The 26,734-nt window shown below is 40.0% G+C and overlaps 1 pseudogene; it reads right to left on the bottom strand.

Annotated features, from left to right (window-relative positions):
* Nucleotides 1-433: 433 nt before the first annotated feature.
* Nucleotides 434-2,210, bottom strand: LOC123951141 (annotated as a pseudogene).
* Between the last annotated feature and the right edge of the window lie 24,524 nt (nucleotides 2,211-26,734).

The raw sequence follows: 26,734 nt of genomic DNA, 5'->3' as shown, positions 1-26,734 counted from the left end.
AAACACATTTAAATGGATTGATAATATGAGGAAGGTTTCCTAGTTGTAAATCTAAAAAAAAAAAATCTAGGAGAATCCTCATAATCTAAACTGCTTACTAAAATTATTAATTTAAGTAATTTCATCCCCCCAAAAAAGTATGCATGCATGTTCTGACTGGGGAATTAGTCAACTGGTCAATTAAAGACAATTTTAATACTTTTTAAAAATTGTTCATACAAAGGAGAGATGCTGTATGTGTTTCTTAAATAAACTACATTATGTAAGTCCTTAAAAACAAACAAATTCAATGAAGACCTACAAGTACTTATGCCAAGCAGGGATCTGCCTGACACCTATGGTCTCGTATTAACTAAAAATTGATGTTGGACTCAAGATTCTGAAACTAAGTTTTTATTACTTGAGGTCTAGCACAAAGTAAGGGTCTGTAGCCTTAACTAGGATAATGTCTTCCCTGATCAAATCCAAAATGATTACACTGATAACCTCCATGCTGGAAGTACTATTCAAATTGGCCCCCTTGGTGATAATTCTGGCTCCCCCTTCATCCCCAACCTCTTTCTGGCCTCCACATCCACCTTGGCTTCTGCAACCACTTCTCCCTCCACGACCACTGCCTCAGTCACCATGGTGACCACCATCTTGGTGTCTACTGTTCTGCTGGTATCCACTACCCCAGTATCCACTTTCTATGTATGTAGATGTTTGGAAGTCACCATAACCATCACCTTGAGAGCTACCACTGCAGCCACCATCATGATAGCTGCCTGGCTGGAAACCCGAATCTCAATGACCACCATCTTGGTAGCCACCACCTCCTTTTCCATCTCTCCATCCATCCAGCCTCCTTGATGGTTATTTTCTCTTCCTCCCGCTAGCTACCATGGTCATAGCCACCACGTCCATCTCTCCTTCCTCTTTGTTCATGACCTCCTCAACCTTTGTATGAGGAATGTTCATAACCACCTCTCCTCCTTGTTGGCCTCCTGCTTATTGTTGGGGGCCATCTTACCTTTTCTGCCATGGTGGCATCTCTGAAGGTGGAGGTCCAGTTTCATTGGGTCTACCTCCTCTGTCAGGCACCCTGCCCAACAACATCTTATTGATGGCCCAGGCAGTCTTTTCTTTTATAGAGTTACTGCTTGTCCTTAAAATCTTTGATGAGTCTTGTCTTATATCCAAAAGATGGTAACAAAAATAATACTTTTAGGAGATAGGACTGAGCATTGCAGCTGGTAAACCTTTGCTATTTTTTCTGTCTGACTCTTAGCTCTGTCAGACCAACAAAAGACTGGACAGTGACAGTGACATCTAAGCCTTTTAACAGCAGCTTTCTCAGAACTTCATGTTCATTAGCTATGGCCTGGTTAACTGCTTCTTTGTTTTTCCCAGTGGGCTGGTTTCATTGGTTTCTTCAATAAAGGCTTTCCACATGGTTAAGTGGAGCTTTTGCTAATGTCTCCTTTTTTTCAATCCCACTGAAGAACTGGAACATAGTTATATTGACTGGAGGACTGGACATTCCTAGAGCAATACATATGCCTTTCAACTCTTGAGAGATCTCATGACTGTCTCCTTCTTAAGCTTTCTTTCTTTCTTTTTTTAAAATTATTTTTAAAAGATTTTTATTTATTTATTTATTTGACAGATAGAGATTATAAGTAGGCAGAGAGGCAGGCAGAGAGAGAGGAGGAAGCAGGCTCCCTGCTGAGCAGAGATCCTGATGCAGGGCTCGATCCCAGGCTCCTGAGATCAGGACCTGAGCCGCAGGCAGAGACTTTAACCCACTGAGCCAGCCAGGAGGCCCAGCTTTTTTTCTTTTTTGAGGAGTATTCGTACAGAGAATTCTGGCAGCTTCTAGTTCTGAGAGGAGGAGGGTGAGCAAAAGGAGGCAGTTCTGAATGAGAAGGCACGTGGTCACATCCTCAGATGTCAGTGGAAGATATGGACAGTTCATCTCCCCTAGTAGCCCATTCACTTCAAGCTGGAATTCTTCAGTTTCACTCAGGGTATTAGTTGCTTGCACATTTTCCTCTAGTTTATAGAACACTCTTAATTCAGACACCAGTCAAGCACAGTTTGGTAAACTTGGGGGAACTGGCTCCAGCAGAGACTGCCTGAGACAGAGCGCCATCTTCCAACAATGGACCCTCGTTACCTAGATCTTCAAATGACTCCAAGATGTTAGTCTCTATGAGGTTACACTCCATCCCACTGTGGTATTCAAATATTCTGGTCATCAGGTTCCCCTCTGCTCCTGCAACACATGCACTCACACGTGCACTGCCTTCCTGCAACAAATATTTTAAAAAAACCTACTGTGTGCCAAATCCTTGGGGCAGAATAGTAAAAACAAAACTGTCTTAACTAAAAACACAGTTTAACTAGACTTATCTAGGTTTTCTGCCCTACACAGAGACAGCTTCATCTAAAGAGAAAGATTCCTAATGGAGGGCCCTTCTGTGTTTATACACTCTGATCCTAATATGTGTCTTCTTGCTGGCTACAACTGATTAAATGAGAGAAGGAACTAAACTTGCAGGGAGATAGTCTGAAAATGGTGGGCTGTTTTTACCAGATTTTTCTCATAAATTTGAAGAGAGGCTGAAGGTTGTAGTGGCTACTTAAGCTGGTAGTCTTATGGAGTAGGGATTGGAAGAGCCATTTCTGGGCTTCCTATGCTTCCAGATTATGAGGGAGGAGAGTGTCAGAAAAAGCTGATCAGGTGAAGGAATGGCAGGTACAGAAGAAATCAAAGCATCACAGGATGAAGATGAGAAAACATCCAAACTCTTCTTTTACCTGGATTGATTTGACAAGATTTATATTTCTTACAAATTCCCAGTGCAGAGAAGATTCTCAGTAAATATTTGTTGAATGAATAAATGTACAGGGCCTTGTGTCCTAAATGCTTGCTGTATACAGGAAGCAGATATGATCCCTGACATCATGGAGTTTACAGTATAGAGGAGGAGACAGATTTTACATATTTGGTGTTGATGGCAATATAAGTGTTAACTCTCATCATCTGATGCAGGAGGAAGATATTAAATAATGACTATTCAACATTGTAGTGTCAAAACTAAACAGAGCCTCGGGTAAGAGTTTTGGTGTTATTGCTTATGACCAATGGATATATGAATGCATTAGAAAATTGGTATGATATCATTAGCAAAAAAATAAATAAATTGGCCTTAACTAGAATTCAACTTTTGCCAGAATTTTTTTCCTCCACCCTTCTTCCTCCTTTTCCTCCTTATTTCCTCCCTTTCTTTCTTTTTGAAATCTGACTACAATGTTGTGCTAGTGTGCATATTTTAATCTGGTGCAGGGCGTGCATAACAAAATAAGTGAAAAGCAGTAAATGTTAGAGCATATAATTTATTTCAATGACAAAGCATCAATAAATCATTTTGTCAAGTTGCACTGTAACATTCAAATTCTGTCTCTGTTATGTCTAATTGGCTAAGCATTTGCAATTCTGAACTTTACAGAATGGGGCAAAAATATATTAATTTATAACAATAGATCATTGACTTGTCAAATGTACCTTTCCTAATTCATACTTTGTCTCTTTAACTGAAAAAATACCTTCCTCAAATATGTACTATTTATAGGTCATTATAAAAGAGTATTGCACAATAGGATTACTATAATGTACTAAAAGATAACACATTTAATCTTACTGGCATGTAGAGATCACATATGAAAACTTTTTGATCTTTGTTGACTTTTTAGCAGAAAAGATTTGGAAATCCTTTTGTCACTGACAAAAACAGAGCTGTGGTAGCTATTTTATAGTTGGTCAATTTTAACAATGGATAAAAAAGTTTTTGTTGAAGCCTATTTATTAATACATAATAGGCAACATGTTGCCTTAAAGACAAATGCATATTTTTCTCATATCAAAAGACTCCCCAGATTTTTGCTAATATCCAAAGATATTGAAAAGAGATCTGTGTTCTTCTCCCTTCCTCCCACCCTGTCCCGCCCCCCGCACCCCCCCCCCCACCTTCTGTCCTATGCTGCAAAATAGTACTGCAATCCTCTGAGCTTTGGCAGTTTTTTAGGTAAAAAGAATTTTTCATGATGTAATTGATATTGTAACTACTCAGCTGGACATAAGCTTTTAAGGGCCAAGTCCATTTGCTGATTTGTTTGCATTCCCTACTCCAACTAAAAGAATTCAAAGGCATGAAGAGTCTATAGTGAAAAATGCATGAATAATGCAAAAGGCATCCTGAAGTGGGATATCAGTAAGGTTCCAATGCAGCAATGGCTTTCTAATAAAATCATGAAAAATTTAAAATGGGAAAAGTCAAACCATCTCAAATTTGTTGACACAGCTATAGATGAGTGTATGAGGGAAATCTCCCTCTGAAATATCTGGGTTTTTTCCCGTGAAGTCTGTCCCCCTATAGCCCACTACAGCTTTGTAGAGATATAGTTAACATGTAACATTATGTAAGTTTAAGGTGTCCAGTGTGTAGTTCTGATACACTTACTTAATGTACAAGGATTACTACCGTAACATTAATTATCATGGCCATCAAGTCACATGATTTCCATTTCTTTTTGTGGTGAGAACATTTAAGATCTACTTTTATAGAAACTTTCAAGTATCTAATAGAGTAGTACTAACTATAAGCATTATGCCGTACATGAGATCACCATGTTATGACTGGAAGTTTATACCCTTTGACCCCATACCCCCCCATTTCCCCCACCCTCCCTCCCCTGATAGCCACCATTCTACTCTGTTTCCATGAATTTGCCTTTTTATAGATTCCACATTTAAGTCATATCATACTGTATATGTCTTTCTTTGACATATTTCACTTAGCATAATGCCCTCAAGTTTCATCCATGTAACATAAAGGGCAGGATTTCCTTTCTCATGGCTGAATAATATTCTTTTGTGTGTGTATACAACTCCTCAGCCCCCCTACTCCCACACAAATACCATGTGTAAATTGATGATTTTCCATAGCAGTATACTTTGATTCCCTTCTCTTTACCTTTGTGAATCTACTGTAGATTTTCATTTCATGGTTATCGTGTGGCTTACATAAAACATTGTAGAGATATAACAGTCTATTTTACACTGATAACTTTGTTTTTTGATTTAAAATATTTTATTTATTTATTTATTTATTTATTTGACAGAGAGAGAGAGAGACAGTGAGAGAGGGAGAAGTTGGCTTCCGGCTGAGCAGGGAGCCTGATGTGGGGCTTAATCCCAGGACCCCAGGATCACGACCAGAGCTGAAGGCAGATGCTTAACAACTGAGCCACACAGGCACCCTTATAAGTTAGCTTTGATGGCTACAAAAGCTCTACATTTTTACTCTCTTTATTTGTTGTCATAATTTTCATCTTTTTATATTGTGTATCCATTAACAAATCATTGTAACCATACATTTTTTAATCCATTGGTCCTTTAACCTTTATACTACAGTTACAGAGTGAACATACCATAATATTACAATGCTAGAATATTCCGAATCTGACTATGCTTACTTTAACCAGTGTTGTATATTTTCTGTTTTTATATTTCTAATTAGCATCCTTTTATTTCAGCTTGAAGAATTCCTTTCAGCATTTCTTATAAGACAGATCTATTGGTAATGAACTCCCTTGGCTTCTGTTTGCTAGGGAAAATCTTTATCTCATCTTCATTTCCTAAGTACAGTTTTACTGGGTAAACTTTTCTTGGTTGGAAACTTGTATCTTTCAGCACTGTGATTATTTCATTCTATTCTCTCCTGGCCTGAAAGGTCTATGCTGAGAAATCTGATGTTACCTAAGGGAAGTTCCTCATATGAGAGAACTTTTTTCCCTCTTCCTGCTTTAAAAACTCTCTTTTTAAGGGAGGAGAAAAATGGTGGAGGAGTAGGGGTCCCTATTTCAACCAGTTCCCTGAATTGAGCTGGATATCTACCAGACCACTCTGCATACCTATGAAATCAGCCTGAGATATAAGAAGATATATCTGGATCTCTACAAACAGAATTTCCAGTGGTTGGTCTTGAGGTATGAAGTGGGAAGCTGTGATTCTGCATGCAGATAGAAGATAAACAGAAGGGAGAGGGAGCCTCCATGATCTTGTACTGGGAAGGCAAAAGCCTCCTGAGCTGGGGACAGGGCATAGACTTGCAGACTGGTAGCAAAGGGGAAAGGACTTCAGGGCAGTCCCCCAGACTGAAACCTGGAGTTATGGGGGCACTTATGCTATCTGGGGGTGGCTTATGGTTTTAAAAGTACAAAGGACAGAGATGTGCCCAGCCCCGGGGGTAAGGACTGGGAATGCTGCTGTGGGGTGCACAACCCAGGACACTGCAGTTTTTAGCAGCACAGACAGAAACGGAGACAGTGTGGCCTGAAGAGCTCAGTGAAGAGCAGACTGCGATCTCTGCATTCTGAGACAGAGGTTTGGATACGGTCACTTCTGCTCTGACTCTCAGAATAGATGCAGAAAGCCACCAGGGAAATCTGACAGAGAATAAAAGCCCCCAAACACTGGTTTTCACTGAGTTCATTCCCTCCCAACATTGGGCAAGGCAACTCTGCCCAAACAGGGTTGTCTGAGAAACAGTGCAGCAGGCCCCTCCACCACAAGACCAGCTGGAAGAACAAGAGACTGACAACGCTAATGTCTCTATAAAACAGGTGCATCTAGCTTGGGCTATGGTCAGTACTTTGGACTCTGTACATTCCCTCAACCCTCCCCTACCCCCAACAGAATGACTAAGAGGAGGAATCCCCAACAAAGGAAAGAACCAGAGAATGTGGCTTCTGCCACAGAACTAATGGATATAGATCTATAAGCAAGATGTCAGAGGTAGACCTCAGAGTAACAAATCAAGGTGCTATCTAGGCTTGAGAAAAATATTAATGACATTATAGAATCTCTAAGGGCAGAAATAGATCTAATCAAGCCAAACTTAAAAATTCTATGAATGAAATGCCATCTAAGCTGGATACTCTGACTGCCAGGGTAAACGAGGCAGAAGAATGAATTAGTGAGCTAGAGGATAAGATGATAGGAAAAAAATGAAACCAAGGTGGCATGGGAAAAACAAATTAAAACCCAAGGAATCAAACTGAAAGCGATTAGTGACTCAATGAAATGTTTCAATATCTGAATTATTGGGAAGCCCTGAGGGGGATGGAGAGAGAGAGGTCCAGAAGATATATTTGAGCAAATCATAGCTGAGAACTTCCCTAAAATGGGAACAGAAACAAGCAGTTGTGTCCAAGAGGCAGAGAGAATGCCACCCAAGATCAATAAGAACAGACTGATGCCACAACATATAAATAGTACAATTTACAAATCTTAGATGCAAGGAAACAATCTTGAAAGCAGCAAGAGGGAAGAAATTTCTTATATGCAGATGGAGGAACATTAGAATAATGTCAGACCTGTCCACAGAGACCTGGCAAGTCAGAAAGGCTGGCAAGGCATATTCAGGGCACTAAATGAGAAGAACATTCAGCCAAGGATACTTTATGCAGCAAGGCTGTCATACAGAATAGATGGTGAGACAAGTAGCTTCCAAGACCAGCAGGAAATGAAAGAATATGTGACCACCAAACCCTGCAAGAAATACTAAATGGGGGTTCTGTAAGAAGAGAAGGACCTCAAGAGTGATATAGAACAGAAATTTACAGAGACAATCTATAGAAACAAGGACTTCACAGGCAACATGATGACAATAAAATCATATCTTACAATAATCACTCTCAATGTTAATAGCCTAAATGCTCCCATGAAATGGCACAGGGCTGCAGACTGGATAAAAAGACATGACCCATCCATATGCTGTCTACAAGAGACTCATTTTAAACCTAAAAATACATCCAGACTGAAAGCGAAGGGATGGAGAACAATTTTTCATGCCAGTGGACCTCAAAAGAAATGTGGGGTAGCAATTCTTATACCAGACAAATTAGATTTTTTTAAATTAATTTATTTATTTTCAGCGTAACAGTACTCATTGTTTTAGCACCACACCCAGTGCTCCATGCAATACGTGCCCTCTCTATTACCTTCCACCTGGTTCCCCAACCTCCCACCCCCCCACCTCTTCAAAACCCTCAGGTTGTTTTTCAGAGTCCATAGTCTCTCATGGTTCATCTCCCTTTCCAATTTCCCACAACTCCCTTCTCCTCTCCATCTCCCCATGTCCTCCATGTTCTTTGTTATGTTCCACAAATAAGTGAAACCATATGATTCTTGACTCTTTCTGCTTGACTTATTTCACTCAGCATAATCTCTTCCAGTCCCATCCATGTTGCTACAAAAGTTGGGTATTTATCCTTTCTGATGGAGGCATAATACTCCATCGTGTATATGGACCACATCTTCCTTAGCCATTCATCCGTTGAAGGGTATCTTGGTTCTTTCCACAGTTTGGCAACCGTGGCCATTGCTGCTATGAACATTGGGGTACAGATGGCCCTTCTTTTCACTACATCTGTATCTTTGGGGTAAATACCCAGTAGTGCAATTGCAGGATCATAGGGAAGCTCTATTTTTAATTTCTTGAGGAATCTCCACACTGTTCTCCAAAGTGGCTGCACCAACTTGCATTCCCACCAACAGTGTCAGAGGGTTCCCCTTTCTCCACAACCTCTCCAACACACGTTTCCTGTCTTGCTAATTTTGGCCATTCTAACTGGTATAAGGTGATATCTCAATGAGGTTTTAATTTGAATCTCCCTGATGGCTAGTGATGATGAGCATTTTTTTATGTGTCTGATAGCCATTTGTATGTCTTTGTTGGAGAAGTGTCTGTTCATATCTCCTGCCCATTTTTTGATATGATTATCTGTTTTGTGTGTGTTGAGTTTGAGGAGTTCTTTATAGATCCTGGATATCAACCTTTTGTCTGTACTGTCATTTGCAAATATCTTCTCCCATTCTGCGGGTTGCCTTTTTGTTTTGTTGACTGTTTCCTTTGCTGTGCAGAAGCTTTTGATCTTGATGAAGTCCCAAAAGTTCATTTTCACTTTTGTTTCCTTGGCCTTTGGAGACATATCTTGAAAGAAGTTGCTGTGGCTGATATCAAAGAGGTTACTGCCTATGTTCTCCTCTAGGATTCTGATGGATTCCTGTCTCACGTTGAGGTCTTTTATCCAGACAAATTAGATTTTAAGCTAAGGACTGTAGTTAGAGATACAGAAGGACACTATATCATTCTTAAAGAGTCTATCCAACAAGAGTATCTAACAATTGTAAATATCTATGCCCCCAACATAGGAGCAGCCAACTACATAAGACAACTGTTAACCAAAATAGATATATTGATAATAATACATTAATAGTAAAAGACCTCAACACTCCACTCTCAGCAATAGACAGATCATCTAAGCAGAAAATCAACAAAGAAACAAGAGCTTTGAATGATACACTGGACCAGATGGACCTCATAGATATATACAGAGCATTCCACTCTAAAACAGGAGAATACTCATTCTTCTTGAGTGCATATGGAACTTTCTCCAGAATAGACCACACACTGGGTCACTAATTTGGTCTCAATTGATACCAAGAGATTGAGATTATTCCCAGCATATTCATATACAATAATGATTTGAAATTGGAACTCAATTACAAGAAAAAATTTGGAAGAAATTCAAACACTTGGAAGCTAATGATCATCAAACTTAAGAATGTTTGGGTCAACCAGAAAATCAGAGAAGAACTTAAAGAATTCATGGAAACCAATGAGAACAAAAACATATCAGTCCAGAACTTACGGGATACTGCAAAGGTAATCTGAAGGGGGAAGTACATAGCCATCCAAACCCCACTCAGAAAAATAGAAAAATCCCAAATACACAAATTAATTTTACATGTTAAAGAACTGGAGAAAGAACAAATAAAGCCTAAGTCATGCACAAGAAGAGAAATAATTAAGATTAGAGCAGAGATCATTGAATTAGAAACCAGAAATACAGTAGAGCAGATCAATGAAACTGGAAGCTGGTCCTTTGACAGAATTAATAAAATCGATAAACCACTGGCCGGATTCATCCAAAAGAAAAGAGAAAGTTCCCAAATTAATAAAATTATAAATGAAAGGGGAGAGATCACAACTAATACCAAAGAAATAGAAACAACTATTAGAAATTATTATCAACAACTATATGCCAATAAATAAGCAATCTGGAAGAAGTGGATGCCTTTCTGGAAACTTATAAACTATCAAGACTGAAGCAAGAAGAAATTGGCAACCTGAATAAACCAACAACCAGTAACGAGATTGAGGCAGTGATCAAAAACCTCCCCCAAAACAAGAGTCCAGGACCTGATGGACATCCAGGGGAATTCTACAAAACATTCAAAGAAGAAATAATACCTATTCTCCCAAAGCTGTTTAAAAAAATAGAAACAGAAGGAAAACTTCCAGACTCATTATATGAGGCCAGCATTACCTTGATCCCCAAACCAGGCAAAGACCCTATCAAAAAGGAGAATTACAGACCAATATCCTGATGAATATGGATGCCAAAATTCTCAACAAGATCCTAGCTAATAGGATCCAACAGTATATTAAAGGGATTATCCATCACAACCAGGTGGGATTTATCCCTGGGGTGTAAGGGTGATTCAATATTTGCAAATCATTTAGTGTGATAGAACACATTAATAAGAGAAGAGACAAGAACCATATGGTCCTCTCAATTGATACAGAAAAAGCATTTGACAATATACAGCATCCTTTCCTGATTAAAACTCTTCAGAGTGTAAGGTTAGAGGGAACATTCCTCAATTTCATAAAAACCATCTATGAAAAGCCCACAGCAAATATCATTCTCAATGGGGAAAAGCTGAGAGTCTTCCCCTTAAGATCAGGAACATGACAAGGATGCTCACACATACCACCATTGTTCAACATAGTACTAGAAGTCCTAGCAACAACAATCAGAGAACAAAAAGAAATAAAAGGTATTCAAATTGGCAAAGAAGAAGTAAAATTCTCTCTCTTTGCAGATGACATGATACTTTATGTGGAAAACCTAAAAGATTCCACCCCCAAATTACTAGAACTCATACAGCAATTCAGTAGTGTGGTAGGATACAACATCAATGCACAGAAATCAGTTGCTTTCCTATACACTAACGATATAACTCTATAAAGAGAAATTAGGGAATTAATTCCATTTACAGTAGCACCAAAAACCATATGATACCTTGGAATAAACCTAACCAAGAGGTAAAAGATCTATATTCTAGAAATGACAGAACACTTATGAAAGAAATTGAAGAATACAGAAAAAGATGGAGAAACATTCCATGGTCATGGATCAAAGGATACACACTGTACACATTGTTAAAATGACTATGCTGTCCAGAGCAATCTATACTTTCTATATCCCGATCAAAATACCAATGGCATTTTTCAAAGACCTAGAGCAAAAAATCCTAAAATTTGTGTGGAACCAGAAAAGACCCTGAATCTCCAAGAAAATGTTGAAAAAGAAAAACAAAGCTGGGGGCATCACATTGCCTGATTTCAAACTATATTACAAGCTGTGATCACCAAGACAACATGGTAATGGCACAAAAAACAGACACAGATCAATGGAACAGAAAAGAGAGCCCAGATATGGACCCTCAACTCTATGGTTAAATAATTTTCAACAAAGCAGGAAAAATATCCAATGGAAAAAAGACAGTCTCTTCAATAAATGGTGCTGGGAAAATTAGACAGCTATATACAGAAGAATGAAACTCGACCATCCCCTTACACCATACACAAAGATAAACTCTAAATGGATGAAAGACCTCAATGTGAGACAGGAATCCATCGAAGTCCTAGAGGAGAACTTAGACAGTAACCTCTTTGACATTAGCCACAGCAACTTCTTTCAAGACATGTCTCCAAAGGCAAGGGAAAAAAAAGTGAAAATGAACTTTTGGGACTTCATCTTGGTAAAAAGTTTCTGTACAGCAAAGAAAACAGTCAACAAAACAAAGAGGCAACCCATAGAATGGGAGAAGATATTTGCAAATGGCACTACAGATAAAGGGCTGGTATCCAAGATCTACAAAGAACTTCTCAAACTCAACACGAAAACACAAATAAGTCAAAAAATGGCAGAAGACATGAACAGACACTTCTCAAAAGAAGACATACAAATGGCAAACAGATACATGAAAAAAATGTTCATCATCATTAGTCATCAGGGAAATGCAAATCAAAACCACATTGAGATACCACCTTACACAAGTTAGAAAGGCAAAAATGGACAAGGCAAGAAACATCAGATGTTGGAGAGGTTGTGGAGATAAGGGAACTCTCTTACACTGTTGGTGGAAATGCAAGTGGGTGCAGCCACTTTTGAACACAATGTGGAGTTTCCTTAAAATATTAAAAATAGAGCTACCCTACGAACGAGCAATTACAATATTGGATATTTACCCCAAAGATACAGATGTAGTGAAAAGAAGAGCCACATGCACCCCAATGTTCATAGCACCAATGTCCAAAATAGCCAAACCATGGAAGGAGCTGAGATGCCCTTCAATAGACAAATGGATAAAGAAGTTGTGGTCTGTATATACAATGGAATATGACTCAGCCATCAGGAAGGATGAATACCCCATTTGCATCAACATGGATGGAACTGGGGGAGATTATGCTAAATGAAATAAGTTAAGCAGAGAAAGACAATTATCACATAGTTTCACTTATTTGTGGAACATAAGGAATAGCATGGAGGACATTAGGAGAAGGAAGGGAAAAATGAAGGAAATTGGAAGGAGGGATGAACCATGAGAGACTATGGACTCTGGGAAACAAACTGAGGGCTTTAGAGGGGAGGGGGTGGAGGGAGGGGTCAGCCTGGTGATAGGTATTAAGAAGGGCACATATTGCACCAAGCACTGGGTGTCATATGCAAACAATGAATCATGGACTACTACATCAAAAACTGATGATGTACTGTATGGTGACAAACATAACAATAAAATAAATAATATTTAAAAGGAAAAAATGAAATTGTCTTTTCGCCTTTGATTTTAGAAAATTTTATTACAGTGTGTCTTGGAGAAGATAATTTTAGATTGAAATTTTTAGGGTGACCTACTAGCTTCATGAACTCAAATGTCCAAATCTTTCCTTAGACTGGGAAAGTTCTCAGCTATTCTTTCTTTAAATAAGCTTTCTATCCCATTCTCTCTCTTTTCCCCTTCTGGGACTCCAGTCGTGTACACTGTTTCTCTTACTGGTATCCCGTAAGTGCTGTCAGCTTTTTTCATTCCTTTTTCTTTTTGGTCTTTTGACTGGATAATTCCACTTGGTCTGTCTTCTAGCTTGCTGATTCTCCTGCTTGGTTCAGTCTGTTATTGAAGTTGTCTGTTGAATTCTTCAGTTCAATCACTGTATATTTCTTAAGCTCTAACATTTGTTTGGTTTATTTTTATGTTTTCTATTTCTTTGTTGACCTCATTTTGTTCTTACATTTGTTTACCTGATATTGTCATATAATTTATCTGTGTTCTCTTATAGCTCTCTGAGCATCTTTGAAACAATTATTTTAAATTCTTTGTCAGACAATTCCTAGGTCTCCATTTCTTTGAGGACAGTTACTTAAGGTTTACTATATTCCTTTGGTACAGTCATGATTCGCTGATACTTCATGAACCCTGTAGCCTCGAGTAGGTGTCTGTGACTTTGCAGAACCGGTTACCTCTTCTGGACTTTATGGATTGACTTTAGTCATGAAACACAATGTGCTGTCACCCTGGGTCTAGTCGTACAGGGCACCAGGTGTAGGGTCATGTGGCAGCAGTGGATATAGGGGTGCATGATGTCCCTTTGGCTTAGGCTGCTGGAGCGGATGGCATGAACACCCATGTGGTACTGTGGGGAATACAGTGGCTGTAAGGGCTGTTGGGATCCTTACCAGAACCTTCAGGTCCAGTAGCTCATGACCTGGGCAGGCAATGATGGTGGCTGGAACCACTGGTGTGTGCACACTTGGGTATGGATCCCGCAGCAGGAACCTGTGTAGTGGCTGGGACCAGATGCAGACACACACGTCGTGGGTGGGGGATGGTGGGACTGGCCGACTAGGGGCTCTTTGGCAGCTACGGGGACCCTGGCTGCTGGCAGGCTCTCTCATGGCTGCACAGTTTGTCTCAGGTCTGCACGCAGCAGTGGAGGCTGGTGACAGGTGTCAGGCTAGCGGCACGCAAATACGCAGCTGGAGGGGCTGGCCCCTGTGCCTGCTAGGCTATGGAGCTCAGCCGCAGGACTCCATGCTGGCATCTTGCACTCATGCCTCACATAAGTCAGGTTTGACTGCAGCTCCTGGGCTCTGGCATGGGTAAGGGAGGAGGCAGCAGGGACGGACGCGGGAGGCTGGTGTCCACAGATGAAAAGTAGTGGTGGTGAACTGAGCAGAAGGTTCACAGCAGCTCTGCTGCCTCACTTTCATCAGAATCTTCCAGCTTTGTCTACAGAGCAGGTCACTGTGGCCCATGATTGCCCCTGCTGCGTGGCGGCTGTCGGTATCCCCTGCTCTTCCTCCTTGTTCCTTTCTGTCTCTATATGTCTCTGCTTTGTCACTTTCTGGGTGCAGTGAAGCTGAAGTGAGACTTTCAGGGGGAGCTGGAAGGCTGGGGAAGCTGGTCACTGACCCTCGTCTTCCTTCCCTTGTGAGGGAGCTCTTTCTACATGGGAAGTTCTCTCTTTACACTGAGCAGTGCTGGCCTGGAAGATGGGTTGAGACAGGCAAAATGAAGCTATCTTCCTTTGCTTCTTGTGCGGTTTTTCTCGGATTTTTTGTTTCACTGTGCTGCTTAACTTCAAATGGACCCCAGAGCTCTCCCAGCGTTGTTTTATTCTTGGATAGCTAATTGTTGCTCTTTCTGGGGGAATGACGCTAGGTTTCATCTATCACCATTTTGGTGATGTCACTCCTGCCATTAAAGAAAAATCTCCATCAACTGCAGTCTGTTCTCCAAATGAAAAAGTAGGTGTTTTTCAACAGAAACGTTCGAAGAATTTGAGGGAAATGAAAAAAAAATGATCAAAACTGGTGACTTTCCTGGTTCCAAATCATGATGATGGTCACTCCATTGATGACTTAACCTTTTGAAGTTTAAAGTGTCAAAATATGGATTTCACTTATGTTTTCATGGATTAAGATTTTTAGGTTTCAGGTTTTTTTTTAGATTTGTCTATTTATAGCAAATTATATTAAAATATATTAACTAAATAAATTAATGAAGTCATTAATTTATTGCCATTTCTCAATTTTATTTCTATATTTTACACTGTCCTATGAATTCACCCTTTCCCTGAATATTTGAATTCTCCATTGCCTGAGGCTTCGTGGGGTGCAGAGTCTACTTCCTACCCTAAAGGTCCACTCTCCTAGCGTCCCTTGTGCTTTTTGAGGGGTATGTGACTCAGGCTCATCTGGTCAGCTGCAACTACTGTGGGTTTGAGTTGGAGGTTAGTGATGTAAGAGAGTAAGGATACAAAGCACTCCTGCTGGCGGTAGGGCCAGTCATACCCGTATTCGACATGCCAGTGCAGCGGAGACAGCACTATTAACAGTGGTGTCCACTACCTAGTGACTGAATTCCTGAGAACAAACTTTCTCATCAGAACTCTACAGTCTTTTATATTTTAGTCTTTACGGAATCCCTTCTCCCACTCCCCCCATGCCAGCAGGCATGTTTACATGTGTCTGAACACCAAACATGACAGAATATGTGGTCTTTGACCAGAAAGCTGTTGTGCCTTTATATACCCCAATTGCTGGAAATGGAAAATGAGGAAAGTGTTTTTTTCTTAGGAGTAACCAAAAAGCTCATTTTGAACCTCTTCTCAGGGTGGACTCCCTCCTTTATTCTTAGCACCTCCAATCAAATTCAAACGGAGCATTGAAAACTCTCCATTTCTAGTCAAATTAATTTGTATTTTGATGCTCTGTACCATCAATATATTCTCAGGGAAAATTTAAAAGTCATTTTTCACTTAAACAGATAAATAAAACAGCAACATACATGTAAGAAAAGGCAGTAAGCCCAAGTGTTCATCAACAGAGGAGTGGATAGCAGCGCCTGGGTGGCTCAGTGGGTTAAGCCGCTGCCTTCAGCTCAGGTCATGATCCCGGGGTCCTGGGATCGAGCCCCGCATCAGGCTCTCTGCTCAGTGGGGAGCCTGCTTCCTCCTCTCTCTCTGTCTCTGCCTGCCCCTCTGTCTACTTGTGATCTCTCTCTGTCAAATAAATAAATAAAATCTTAAAAAAAAAAAAAGAGGAGTGGATAAACAAAATGTAGCATACGCAGACAATGGAATGTTACTCAGCCTTAAAAAGGAAGGAAACTTCAATCCATGCTACAACATGGATGAACCTTCAAGATGTGCTAAGTGAAATGAACCAGTCATGAAGGGCTGTGTATTGTATGATTTCTTTCACATGAGACTCCTAGAGTAGTCAGTCTTATAGAAACAGAAAGTAAAATGATGGTTGCCAGGGGCTGGCAGGGAAAGGGAAGTGGGGAGTGAGTGCTTCTTGGGAACAGAATTGGGGAAGATGAAAAGGTTCTGGAAATGGATGGTGATGATAGTTGTACAATAATATGAATGTACTTAAGGCTACAGAAATGTACAGAAAAATGCTTAAAATGGTAAATTTTTATTATATTTATTTTACCATGATAAAAAAATAGTAAAAAATGTTCTCCAGAAGTAACTGCTATTTTTTTCTTGTGTATTCCTCCCTATGCATATATATATGTGTGTGTGTGTGTGTGTGTGTGTGTATGTATTGTATGCATACTTAAAAATGTGTGTGTGTATTTTAACATAAAGTGTTCTGTGTGCATCTTTCTTTGCTTATTCTATCTTGGACATACTTCCAGATCAAAACATATAGATCTACTCTGTTCCTTTAGGTGGTATCAAAATATACTCTTATCTTGAAATAATCTAAATTTTTGATGAGTGTCCTACTGCTGGACATGCAGATTACATTCTTTTTTTTTCTTTTCTTTTTTTAAAATCAGACAAGGGTGACTGGCTGGCTCAGTCAGTAGAGCCTGTGACTCTTGATCTCTGGGTCATGAGTTCAAACCCCATGTTGGGCATGGAGCCTATTAAAAAAAATAAATAGGGGTACCTGAGTGGCTCAATTTGTTAAGTGTCTGACTCTTGATTTTGGCTCAGGTCAGGATCTGAGGGCTGTGAGATGGAGCCCTGCATGAGTTCTGCGCTCAGTGTGGAATCTGCTAAAGATTCTTTCTTTCCCTCTCGCTCTACTGCAACGCCTTCTTCCCTGTGTTCTCTCTCTAAAAAAAAAAATAAATAAATAAATAAATAAATAAAATAAAAATTTTTTCAAAAAATCAGGCAATACAAGAGTGAACATTTAAATATACAAATCTTTGAGCTGGAGCACTTGGGTAAATATATGTGCTTGACAAATTTTTAGAAAAATGGCCTTTAGCTGAAAAATTATGTTTTAATAATATGGTAGATATTGTCAAATTTCCTTCCAAAGTGTTTGTACCAGCTTACACTGCCACCTACAATGTATAGATATCTATTCCCCACTCTCCAGTAATGGATATTATCAAATTTTTAAACTGTTGATTTAGTGGATGAAAACTAGTGTTGAGCATCTTTGCTATGTTAATTGATTTGTAAGAGCTTTTAATGCACAGTAACAAAATTAGTTTTTTTGTCTATCATATTGGCAAATATTTTCTATGTCTGTCATTTTTTATGCTTTTTAACAGCTACGCAGAACTTCTAAATCATTACATAGACACAAATGTATCCGCTTTTTCAAGATTAAAAAAATTCTTCACGCCATTTCTCGTACTTTTGTGGTTTCTTCTTACAAGTCCTCGATTTATTATTTTGGTATAAGATTGAGGCCAAGAAACTCGGCACTTTCATAAAAATAACAGTTACTCATTAAACAGTCTGTGAAGCATTATGCTAGTGCCTAATCCATTGGTCACAGTGAAATCTGTATTGCTGACAGGTAAGGAAGCAGGCTCAGCAAGTTCCCATTGCCAGCCCAGTAACACAACTAGCAACTGGTAAAGAGACAAGACTTGTGCCCTAGCGATGGTGCGAATAGCTAATTTGGTCACAGAATTTAAGACCGTAGTGGGGACCTCTGCTTTCGTACTCTGTCACTTCCTCCATTTTACACCAGAAGATATGAGCTCTAGAGACATCACACAAGTAGGGGCAACAACTTTAAAAACATGTCAGAACTCCTGAGTCCCAGCCTTCTTCTTCCAAAAAACCTTTATTCTCAGACTTTCCCGGGTCAGCACAAGAGGGTGCGCAAGACGTTTCCTCATGAAGATACTTGACAATTTCACCTACAGTGACTGCAGGGCCCATGAGGCTTTCTGGGGGCTCCTTTGCCACTGTGAAAGGCTGTAGATGTCCAAAGCACCCTCTCCCCCTCCCCCATAGAAACCTGGAAACCTGGGCTCTTAACTGGAGTTGGGGAGGACTCTGGGCTCTACTGCAGGAGGCTTATGACCTAGGCTTTGTATTTATATATGTGTATTCTTTCTCCTGGGGCCATAGTGCATATTGTTCATCAGATTTTCAAAGAGGATGGGGGGAAAGGTTAAGAATTATGTCACTGTACATATGTAAAATATTCGTGGAATGAATGCTTGCATTGGACTGTATTGCTTCCTGAAAAGTTTCTTTGATAGGTATCATTTCTTCCTGAAAGATTTCTCCATTAGATTCCTCAAGCAACAAAGGTGAGAGTCTGTTCTTTTACTGTCAGCAGATGTGTGAAAAATGTTCAAATTGTTTCCTTTTCCAGGGCTCCCCGCTCCCTTCTTCTGGAATCTTTCAAGTCTGAGACGCAAAGTACTCCTGAATGTCAGAGGAGCTACACAGATGGTTGTGGCCCGAACGTTTCCGGGGGGCCGTGAGTTCCCCAAACATAGAGTCCTGGCTGTTCTGTGGCCAGAAACACAGCCATCCATGTCTTCGATTAGCGCACAGCCCAGGCTCCCGCGAGGACACCTTGTCCCCTCCAGCCTCAAGCAGCGAAGTGATTTCTTCGGCTACGCAGGAGGGAAAGGAGGGTCGAGATGGCAGAGCTGAAAACCAGCAAGTGAAATCAACTTTGCATTGATCCAGAATGAAGCCTTTTTTCCCCTCCTAAGCTGCGAGTCTTTGAAATGCTTACTGGTGTCTTTGGGGTGGGAAATTAGCATAACTTCCTTCTCTCACGGTCAGGTCTTCCAGCCTCCCAGTGGGGGCTCTCTTTGAAATACGAGGAGTGTGTGTGGAAAGGTTTCAGGAGCAAGGCTTGCAGGCCAAGAAGAAAAGCAACCGGCCTATTTCCCATCCAAAGAGTAACCAAATACAGCTGTAACTTTAGACTAGGTGCTTGGGAAAATGATTTTTATTATTATTTATTATTTTGTAAGAAGCAAGTGTACACTGCCAAGGAAAGGATCTAAAATGTGGCTTAGGAAATCTAGCTTTGATATTACAATCTAACCTATTATGTAAAATTTAACAAGTTAGCTGATTTCTTTTCTTAGGAAGAGAAACCTCACAATTAAAAAGTTTTTTTTTAAAGGCACAACGATTAAATAACGACTTGAAATACAAACCAGAGATTCCCAAACACCCAGCAGGTACAATACTCTACAGCCTGTTCCTATTTCCTTCAATATTAGCTCTGTTTGAGTTTGAGCAATTAATAAAGGAAGCTAAAATTCTCTTGTGTTTTGTTTACCCGTGGGAGCTATAACAAGATCGCCGCTGAAACAGGAAATATACAATAAATCCCCCCTTTATGACTGGAAGTGAAGTATTTTATGGTGTTTGCTAGTCATGGAACTTTGTAGGGGAAACAAGTAAATTACATTGTAAGTTATGTATTACTAAGCTGTCTCTGCTGCATAATAACCTGTTTTGTGTATCTGCCACCTCTTTGTAATTGCAGCCCGTGTCTGTCCTAGCACATAATCAACTGTGATGTTGAAATGAAAATAGGCACTTGACACTGAGTTTGTGAAACCTTATGTGTAATGAGATTTCCCACAAGCAAATTAGACCAACAATGATATATTGTATCTTATTAATTTAAGTAGAAAAGTTAGGTGACTTAAAAACTAGGAGATATTTCAAGAATATGGTTTATTGGGTCAATATTGTTTTCAAGGAGTCTTTAATTTAGGAGTGTTCTGCCATTTTAAGAGAAATTCAGAGTAGTTATTCCTTGATTACTGTTACCAAAAAGCTAACTTTCAAAAAAGAAAGAAAACAAGACACGATCTGAGTTTTCAAAATTCAATTTATTTGAAAAGCCTGTACTGGGGGGTCACTATATTATGTGCATTTGAACCAAACTCTTTTTGCTCAAGTCAGTCTACCCACCTCAGATCCAAATCTGGTGGTGGTTCTTGATACCTGTAGCACATCTCCCATGTCTGACTTTGCAACCCCAGCCCATCACCTGTTCAAGTATAGATGTAATCAAGATGAGACGAATAAGGTGTGTCTCTTAGTTTGATGCTGTCGAAGATTGCGGTTTCGTGTCTGTAAAGTCTGGAGAGACTTGTGCGCCCTGTATCTCCAGTGTCGGGTTTTGACTAATGATAGTCGTGACCACCAATCTCACTGCAGCCCACACTCTCTCTAGAAGGAAAAGAAACATTTCTTCATGCAAATGGAAGACTAATTCATCATCAAACCCATTCATCTGAAAAGGGGTTGAAGTGAAAGGAATGCAGAAGCAGCTCAGAATCAACCCTCTGCGTCTGTTTTGGTTCATGGTCCTTGCTCTGAATGTTGGGATTGTGGCTACACTCATAGAAGGCATTTTGTGAACCAGAAGATAGACTGCAAATACCAGAAACTGCCAGAATATTAGCTAGAGGATTCAGGCTTGAGTGAGACTCTTGAATGCTGAAAGAAATCCTACCTTGTGGCTACATGCATTCTGTATAAATTAGGGAGAGCCTCATAAAGGAGGGGAAAAAATCGACAAACCAAATTCAGGAAAATTAAAGAGTAAAAAAAGAATCTTCTGCTGTGAGACCATTGCACTGAACCTTTTAGTATGTATACTTTTTTTTTTAAGATTTTATTTATTTATTTGACAGACTGAGATCACAAGTAGGCAGAGAAGCAGGCAGAGAGGGGAGGAAGAAGGCTCAGCAGGGAGCCCGATATGGGACTCAATCCAAGGGCCCTGGGATCATGACCTGAGCCGAAGGCAGAGGCTTTAACCCACTGAGCCACCCAGGCACCCCAGTATATATACATTTCTATTCTATGCGCTGATCACTAGGAATACTGTAACTTAAATGATAATGCAAGAATGGATTCACTATTTTTCATGCACAACATCTAGGCCTTCAGTGATGTATCAGGTTGAATCCTAATCTTCCATAGTTGAGAAAGAATTTTTCTATGTTTATTTCTTAAAGCGTTCTTCTTAAGAGCCAGCATTCTGCAGAGGATATTATACCAGAAATATTGACTCTAAGGCGATACTCCCTGGTGGAGGTGACCACATTTCCTTCTTCGTTATTAAACTGGGGAGGCAGTCCTAGATGGATAAAACAAGAAGGAATTGGATGCCAAAACAAATTTGCCTATTCCCTCTCCTACCCAGCCACTAGTACCTGGGTTGAGGGATTGGCTCCCGTTTTGTTAGCCATATAAAGGCACAGTGTGGAATTAGGTTCGTCTTCACTTCAAAAATCTGAAGATGTTTCCCAGATGAATTTAGAATGCCTTAAAACAATTATTAAATGCCTTTTAATCATGTTTCAGATGATAGGTGGCTCAGTGTCCTAGAATTTGTGTGAAAGGTCACATATCCCTTCAGAGATCCTAGGAAATCAAAAGCCACCAGTGCAGATGTCCCTGGCTTGGGGACTGGGATGGTGGCTGTGACTCCATTCCCACATAGCCTGGCCACATGGCACAGAAGGTACGGTTCTGCCTGTGACAAAGCCCAAAGGGCATGAGACAGCATTGGTAGAATTGGGGCTTGTACACGAAGATATGCACAATCATATTTTGCTTTCATCTAGATATGCTGTTTTCTCCTTGGGTCATCCACTCAAGTATTTTTCCATTTTACAAAGTAATACATGTTTATTAATGGAAACTTACATATTTATTGCAGAAAATCCACATATATTTAGGACAAATACAGACAGCAATAAACACAAATATTAAATCACCTCAAATCCTATCTTTATTAACATTTAATCTAGATATAAAGAGATTTCTGATAGATGTCTAGATATATATACATACTTCCTAGAATTATATGTATTTCTGTAGGAATATTTATATTTACAAATGTATCTACATCTACCCTTATATACTGATCTATCTTCAGTTTATCTCACTATCTATATTTATAGGCACTCATACAAGATCATGCAAGGTCTCCTATGTGATAAGTTTTTAAAGACTTAGCATATCATGAACAGTTTTCCATGCCAATTTCTTCTATTATTATAGTCTACAAAGTCATTTTTAATGACGTAATGCACAGTAATCCATAAAGCATGCATTTGACAATTCTGTTTTTTTAGGAACAATTCACAGACATGGAGTTATGAGTCAGTATTGCAAAGCTTCTGCTATTCAATGACATTGTCTTCTAGATGTATGTTCCTATTTCTACTTCTACCAGCAGGGTTGGGGAGGGTCTGTTTCCCTGACTCATTACCAAACATTGCTCTAAACTTTTATGGGTTGCTCTTTAACAGAAGAGCTCAAAGTGCCACACAGACATCCACTTACCAATGTCTTCTGTATCAGGCAATGGAGTGAACGGGGTTGTTATGCTGGTTTAGCAAAGAACATTCACTATACGGTTGAGGTAGGAAACTAAGGGTGGATTCCTGGTCAGCTGATGGCCCACTTACAGTTCTTACTTTTAGCTCTATTGCAAACATTTCGTTTAACTATATATTCAAAGAGCTATTATTTTGGTGAAGAGTGGCATGGTTCATTTTATAATATTCAGAAATTTCTTCAGTGTAGGGTTTCAAATTCTAATCTATAGGAGTTTAGTGTGGGGTGGCTTCCCATTACCAGGATAAAAGAGATTTTAAAGAGGCCCATAAGAATAAACATGGTATGAAGGTTCCCATCCTTTATAAATAAATAAAAGCAACACAGAGGTCAGTGTGAAAGACAACAAAATGAATCTGCCATACACGAAATGGCAGGCACCACTCAGGGACAGGAGATTTGTAGACTAGACTCATACCTCTGCCCAGACCATGCCTCCCTCTGTCAATTAATGCTTTTTCTCTTTTGTTTCCCCCTTTCTATGTATTTCAATCTTTCTTGATCTTTTTTCTTCTCTCTGCCATAATTTTAGTTTGTGGAGGTTCCCATAGCCTTGTTCAGTGGAGGAGAAGAAGAGAATCTGCTGCTACGTGTTATTCCTTATATGGACTTACTTTATCTCCAATGGAACACTGCTGTGTGTTTCTCTAATACAGAGCAGATAAACATATAACGAAGGGAACCTTCATACCGTTAGCCTGCAATGACATCCTTTAGCTGTAGGTGGTAAAAGAGAATACTGCCTTCAGAGTTGGTGATTTTAAATGGATTGTGTCAGGAGTCTGAAAGCCCTGGTTTCAAATCTGTCTCTATTACTTGCCAGCTCCTTGCTATTGGGTTGACCTAGAACTTAGAGTATTTCAGTGAGGTTTAAATAAAGTAACATATATTGAGTACTTAGCACAGAGCTTAGCATACAGAAAAAAACCCTGTTTATTGGCATGCAGGAAAAAATGTTTTAGGAGGTGAAGTAGAAAATTTTTGGAACTCTGTTAATTATGCTGACTCCACTCAGTGTTACTGGAATTACTGGTTTGACGTAGAGTCAAACACATTCCCACTCACTGAAGAAAGTCCAATGCTTTCCCGTCTATGTCCGTGAATTCCCAAGAAGCCTATTGTCATGGTCGCCTATGCATCCAGTCTCTTGCTTCTGCCAAATTACTCATTAAGAGATTGCCTCACTTTCCCATGAACCTGTCCATGTTCTGTGCCACTTTGACCCTGACATGTCACCCAGTGATTTTCTTTCATTTCCATATACACTCAAAAAATTACTCACCATAGATATTTATGCCTGTGTAGAAAAGTTGACTGTTCAGGTAGAGGGATTTATATCACAGACACATTAGTTTAACAAATTAAATGTTGGATATTTCTGATTTTGAAAATGCCTTGGCCATTTCTGAAAAGTGAGCTTTGGATAAAATCGTGGTGAATAATAATACCTAAACCACAGGGTTGTTATGAGGGTTAAATGAGATAAACCATAAAAAACCACTTGGAACAATGCCTGGTATGAAGTGGTTAGCTGCTTTTATTCTCACTATTACTCTCACTATTACCGATATCCAGCCTGCCACCATGTGACTTGGTCGTCCTCTGTGTCCCGTCTCTTTCTTCTGCCAACCACATTCCTGTTTGTTGTCTTGGCAGCTGCTGACCTTTAGCACCGGCATTCATCCAAGGTATTTATGAAAGCATTTCCCAAACAGAGACGGTTCCTTTTCTAAGAAGAATTCTGCTGCCAGCTGTTAAGATAACATGGTTTTGTGTGTGTGTGTGTATGTGTGTGTGTTTATGTGTGTGTGTGTGCGTGTGTTTTGTTTTTGTTTCTTTGCCTTACTCCTTACATATTCCAAGCTTATAAAATAAATTTATTGAAGAAGGCAAATTCCACGCATATCACAGATTCAGATCACATTCATCCTCCTGTCCTAAACAATCTAACCCACTAACCTACTAATTACCCAGGTAACTTAGTGATCAAAGAGTGTGTTTCTTGTCTTTGTTACATGAGCATGTACTCATTGGTGGCATGGTTGTGTCCGATTCATTTTGGTTAGAGACAGAGACTTGCCTGCAGACGGATGTCATAAGTAACAATGTATTGCTTTTCTCCCTTTCTCCACCATTGTGGTGTGTGAGGTTGACAACTTTCCTTGTCCTGTTTCCTATAAGACTTTCATGATCAAGTGATTTCTGGCCAAGAAACAAAAGCAGAGTCATTTTCATTCTCCAGTGAATTCACTTGAAAACTCATAGTAAGTCAGGTACAACTCCAAGAGGAGACATTGGGGAATAACCAAGCTGTGTCTGTAAGGAATCACACATCGGATGACTCACACTGATGCTGTATTGAGGTCACTAGAATTTTACCCTATCAAGCTGAAAAACTGCCACTATCAGAACAGTTGGGCATAATATATTGGGAAAATAATTTTTTCTTTACTTCTGCACAAATAGATTGTTTCAGTAATAAATATGTGAGAACTTTTGTTTGGAAAAAAAATAGGTGATTAAATGAAGAGACTGAACAATACTGAGTATATTTAGTTCCAAGGAAGAAACATATTTTTGAAAAAAGAGTCAGCAGTCTTTTTAAGGTAGCATGGAAAGGTTTAATTCATTCGCCCCCTCACAGAGGGGTGGAAGGGTGATAATGGTTACATGGAGAGGCCACCTGTCTGCCCCAGCTGAGCCCTCGGGCAGAGGGGTGTTCTGGGAACGTTTCACCGCAGCTCGCAGCTTGGCTCCCAGCAATCTAAGTGCTGAAGACACCTGCTGTGGGAGCAGGTGGTCTGGAAGGTTCGCCAGTGTGTGTGCATGCATGTGTGCACAAGTCTGCTTGTGTGAATGTGTGTGTATCTGTATGGGGTGTGCACAGCACAGCAGCAAGGGGCCGGATGTGTGTTGAGGGGGTGGGGTGGGGTGGTGCACTTTTCATCCTTGTGTCTAGCTGAGCCTTTCTTGACAGCTTTGGATGCATTTGGCCTTTTAAATAATCTTGTAGGTATTCTACTAGCCTTGGGCATAATAAGGTTTAGGATGTTTCATCTGAAAGGGAATGTTTTATATAAATCTTAGAACTCAAAAGTCAATTTTCAACAACAGAGGATTTGACCTCTGTTCTGCCTTTCCTGATGTTGCCTGATTACTGAGGTATTCCTGTGTTTCTCCTTCCTCCAAAGGAAGGTGAGCGAATGACATTTACTAACTTCATAAGCTGTGACTTGTTAGTAGTTGTGGAAGACCTACATCTCTAGGCTCCAGCAAGGACAACTCTACTCCAGGACACCTAGCCCTACCTCGGCAGAGCTCATCAGCTCAGCTATTTACACCGAAGCTAAGAAGACTGTTCTGTTTAGAACTGGCTAGAAACTATGTGCGAATGAGGGGCAAGTTATTGGTGTGGTGTTTAGTAAGACAGAAGTGGGGTAATAACAGTGCAAATGAAGAGGAGAGTCAAGGAGAGAAGGAAGGGAGGGAAGAAGGGAGGGAAGAAAAAAGAAAGGGAAAGGGAAGAAAGAAAAGAAAGTGGTGGGTTGTGTTTGAGAGTCTAGGGCCTACTAAGGGTTTACTCAGTATTCACTGTAGGAGTAGGGCCTGGGAATGGAGGGGGTTAGGTATCTAGTCACTTTCTACTTAAGGCCTTGATTCACCGAGGGAGGTTGTAGAATATTATTTTCTGATGGTGTTTAGACTTTGGAAGCTTCCAGTCTTCATTTCTGAGATCTGTATTTTTATCACTAAAAAGACGGTGCGGTTTCCTGTCTCCTGGCCACCACCGTGCAAACCACTCCCTATTCAGGTGGTTTGGTCTCACAGAGGTGGCTGCTTCCCCTACCTCCTTCTGAAGCATTTCTGAAGCATTTAAAATTTAA

The sequence above is a fragment of the Meles meles genome, chromosome 9 (assembly GCF_922984935.1).
Source record: "Meles meles chromosome 9, mMelMel3.1 paternal haplotype, whole genome shotgun sequence".
In the NCBI taxonomy this organism is placed as follows: Eukaryota; Metazoa; Chordata; class Mammalia; order Carnivora; family Mustelidae; genus Meles; species Meles meles.
The sequence above is the reverse complement of the archived record's forward strand: the minus strand, read 5'-3'. Positions and strand labels throughout refer to the sequence as shown.